General features: G+C 32.1%; 1 long non-coding RNA gene across 1 annotated transcript; it reads left to right on the top strand.

Annotated features, from left to right (window-relative positions):
• Nucleotides 1-352: 352 nt before the first annotated feature.
• Nucleotides 353-3,417, top strand: LOC142614637 (uncharacterized). The gene is made up of 2 exons (XR_012840485.1): nt 353-474; nt 3,045-3,417. It is a non-coding gene; the product is annotated as an uncharacterized LOC142614637 (long non-coding RNA).
• Nucleotides 3,418-4,659: the final 1,242 nt, after the last annotated feature.

The raw sequence follows: 4,659 nt of genomic DNA, 5'->3' as shown, positions 1-4,659 counted from the left end.
GCTAATCTGGTTAGCGTATAAAAACAAAAAATAAAAAATCGAAGAGGTCTCAAGTTCTGTTGAGAGAGAACCTTGAGAGGCGATGTGCCATAGCTGATGCCTATCACTACTACACAGCAGCCGCCACCGCAAACCTTCCGCCGTTACTATCAGTAAGAATTTTTATGGGCAATTGAGAAATTGTGTTTCTTTTTATTTGATTTGGGTTTTACATTTGGTTAGATTTGATTCGGTATTTCATATTCTAGGTTTTGTTTAAGATTTGTGCGTTTATTTTTAATTTTTGGGCTAATTTGTTTTGGGTATTTCGCCTTTCAATTTCCTCGTATGCCCTCACTACCTATTCCTTCATCGAGCTTGCTGAAAATTTTGTTCCCAGAAACCATGTCTCAAGGAGAGAGACTTGAAAGGCGACTGTTTTGACAAATTAGTCTTATTCCTCTTGTACTGGTTTCGTATTTCGGTGCCAAATATGTAAGTATCATCAACTTAAAGCATTTTAGTTTCAAATTTCTAATTTTGGATTTGATTTTATTTTTTAAGGCACGCTTGGTGAGAAATTCGTCCTGAAGGTATGTTTCACCATTGCTAGTTATCTTGTCTATCTGTCCTATCTTTTGTTTTCCTCTCATATATGTGGTTTCAACATCTTGTACTGTAATCTATATAATATTAAATCTTCAAGCTATAAATTACATACAATGATGAGTCTTTATAATAACTTGGGGCTCTATTCAATAGATTAAGAGCTTCTAATATGAGAGATAAGCAAATCTAAAATATAATTCAAGTTCTTCTTTCTACCTATCAAAAATTAAATGCTTCTTTCTATGACAATGTGGCAACTATGTTTTAGCTTGGACATGCCATACACAATTACAAATTAAGCATACAGTTCAACTTGCTCTTAAGCAAATTTGAAAGATGCCCACCTTTATAGTTTGTACATTTATCCCTGCACACACAAATGTAATAGCCCGCAAATCAAATACTTTGGAAGTCCGGGAGAGTCAAACTTAAGTTTTGGTTTTTAAGCAAAGTCACCCAACAGTTCTACCTTTGTGGGCTTTTAAATGGAGCATAATCATGATCTTGTACCTCATGAACAAGCTCACATGTTGCCCTCACAAAGAAAAGTAACTGCTACCCAAGCCATTGAAGTGGATATGGCCTATAAGTATGGGATTCAACAGAAACTTTATGAGTAGTCAAGTAGAGGTTCGTGAAAATTTGGGTTATCTTTTATTAGATTATAACAACTATTTGTGTTCAAGGAGGAGAAATGCTATGACAGAGGAAAATGCAGGAGGCTTGCTGATTTATTTTCAGAAGCAACAAGCTAAGAACCCTTCATTCCTTTATTCGATGGAAAGGATATTGAAGATGCAAATGTACTTAAAGATAAAGATGGCAATAATGAATTAATTATTGTAGATAATTTGAACAACCTAATTTAAATGGGCTGAAGAAAAAGGATTATGATCCTGGTGGTAAACATCAGATCAAGAGTTGTCATGAGAAAAGTTCAAAGAAAGAAAAAGGTGGAAGTAACCAGTTGTCTACCCCAAATACTGTTCCTGGCAGCTAGGTTTTGCTTTAGCCATCCCTAAATACCTTTCCTCTTGCCTATATAGTTAGTTGTTCATGTAGTGGCTGCATTAATTTTTTTTTTTTTTTTTTACTTTAACGTGCAGAGTTCAAGTTCCCAGCCATCAAACTTGGTTCATTCCTTGTCATATCAGCATCCACTATATGACCATTGGCAAGCACCCTTCCTTAACCCACAAATGGAAGTATGGTAGAAAGGATTTAGTCCCATTATGGTTATTTTAAATTATATCCGAAATTCACTTGCTTTGTTTCTCTTTTGACATAATGTTTACAAGTTCTCGAGAGAGTACTAACTTACTAATGCTAGTTATTCATTAGCACCTGGCCTAATTATAGGTCCAAAAACAATTTTCCATGCCAAAACAATCATCAAGCTTTTGTATGAGCAACAGATCCAACCAATTTTTTTCCTTTTAGGTTTGCATTATTAGTTTACTCTGTTCGTATTTATTATTTATTTTTATTTATTTCCTCTCAATGTTATAATTTATAATTTCTTGTGATTTCTACATTCTTGTCGTAGTTCTGTGTATATATATGGTTAAATTAGAGGAAATTAGTTAAGTTTGTTCCCATGGAATGCAAATAGAGGATTAAAATGTCTTGGTGCTTGATTTTGATGCACAGGGTTATGTGTCATTGGCAGTTGTAAGATGAGACATTGTAGGCTATTTTATTTTTTATTGTAGAAATTGTGTAATGTGGGAAGTAGATTAGGTATATTCTGCGAATTTCAAAGAATCATCCCAAAGGAGTAGGAACTCACTTTCCATTTTGTAGGAATGCATTTTTTTGGCAAAGAATGTATGCCCTTGTGGTGACATATATAATTGAAGTCATCAAATTCCATTTCATTGAATTTAATTTCCAAAAACCAAACCATTCTTGGACCTAAAAATTTGAACAATCTTCATTTCATCACATTATTGCTGTTATTTTTTAATAAATTTCCTTCCTAGACTTCCAGGTTGGCTTCTCAAAAAAAAGAAGTTTGCAACGTTATAGTTCTGTCAACTTTAGGATCCCAATTATGATCTGTCTTCCCATAGATATGTGTGTGTATATTTATATATTCTCAAGCTTTGTGTCTAAGTTTCCCCAACTTGGCAGGTAGTTTGACAGTAAATTGTGCTTTAGTCGTTGAAGTTTTGATTCAAAGTTTAATAACTTGGGTTTTGCTTTGTGAAGGATCTTCTTTGTCATCATATTCCTGGTGATAACCAATTGATTTTCTTAGTGTGAAAATTGATTTGTTAATATGTTCCTTGGTTTAAACTTGGAGTGTGTATAATCTTAACATTGATCTATACATATTAGATTTTTAAATATATTTTATTTTAGTTTTAATTTTGGAAATGCATAGGAGATATTTCTAAATTATCTGTTAGAAACTTTAAAGTGATGTTAAGCTATTTTATATGCATGTTATGCAGTCTTGAAGGTGATTCCTCAGATTGAGAAATGCACCAGATTGCAGGAGCTCTCAAAAGTTTACTATGCTCCTATTAGACCCTTGGAATGGTAAGTCAGGGAAATCTTGGACTGCCCTGCCAAAACCTCGTACACCATGTCTAATTAATAACTCTTTTTTTATTCCAACTAGTCAATTGCAGTTTTGGCCTTAGGGAATGCAAGAATTAGGTTTGGCCGCCTTAGGGAATGCAAGAATTAGGTTTGGCCCTAGGAAAAAAAATGTTGAAGTATGGACTATGGAATAGACTTGTCATGAGTCATGACTATGACATTATTTTTGCCTTATATTGTTGCTATTGTATAATCAAATCACAGAGCAAGTTGTTGCATCTTTATGTCGGAGTTAATCTTGTCTTGATGAATATATAAAATGTATTTGTTTTTTTTGTTTTTTTTTTTTTTTTTGCAGATAACATATTGTGAATAAGTTCTATATATGAATCACTAGAACTCGATCCTGTACTCAAGTCTTAAAGGCTTGAGTTCCTTAAGCAATCTCGAGTCTTTAAGACTCAGACTTGGAATGCTAGTTTGCAAATATGTTTTGAAAACATGCCAACTAAAAAAATTGTTTCAAAAATCATGTTAAATGGAAAAAAAAATTGTACATCAAAACATGCAGGGTTATTTGATCTAGTTTTATAAGATGATACAGATGCAAAAGAAGTGTCATTGAAACCATCAGTAGGGAAAATTGTTGTTCCCAACAATTTTGTTAAAGATGGTATAAATATAATCTTAGTGCTTAACAAACATGTATCTATTTGAACATTGAAATTTCTTTTTGTGCAATGCAAGTCTGATTGGAGTTCAAATTGGCAAATTCAATGGTTGTGAACATGGGATTTAATGTTGGCTTCAAAATAATTTCGTTTATTACATTAAATATTAGGGGTGTCAAAAGTTGTTGATGGAGTTAGTAGAAGAGTGAAAAAAAAAATTTAATTAGTAGAAGTAAATAATCAAACTTTTATTAGATATTTTAAAAAATTTATTAATACTGTTAACTGAAAGATAATTTTTAATTAAGTGAAAAGTTTAGTATTGATGTTTCATTTAAAGCTAACTATCTTAGTAATTTCATTTAGCGTTAAAAAAAACAAGAAGAAGAAAGGGAAACCATCAATGTAACATTGAACTTTTACATAAAATTATTTTGAAATTATGAGCTCACACCAAACTTATTGAAAACCGTACATGCTAGATAGCTTTTTTAGATAACTTATCATCTTTTAAGTTTCAATAAGTATACAAAAAGTACAACTTATTCTGGTAATTTTAGAGAGTTTTTTGGGGTAATTTTGGTTGTATTCAAGTTTTAGGGGAGTATTTTTGGTCATTTTTTAAGTTTTGAGGGTATTTTTGTCATTTTTATGGTTTTATGGTTTTAGGGGTATTTTGTGTCACCAATAAGTCTTCAACAATGAAAACATTTCATTGCTATTAGGGTTCTCTCATACTTAGCTAGTGGAGGTTCTGCTGACTCAAATGAGGCTCACACCTATCATTGTGGTCAATATGCTAAACTCTCAATGACAAAATTATTTTGATAATTTTTTTACAAAGGACTAAGTT

Source organism: Castanea sativa, chromosome 11 (assembly GCF_040712315.1).
Source record: "Castanea sativa cultivar Marrone di Chiusa Pesio chromosome 11, ASM4071231v1".
In the NCBI taxonomy this organism is placed as follows: Eukaryota; Viridiplantae; Streptophyta; class Magnoliopsida; order Fagales; family Fagaceae; genus Castanea; species Castanea sativa.
Note: the sequence above shows the minus strand (reverse complement) of the source record. Positions and strands in the feature narration are given on the sequence as shown.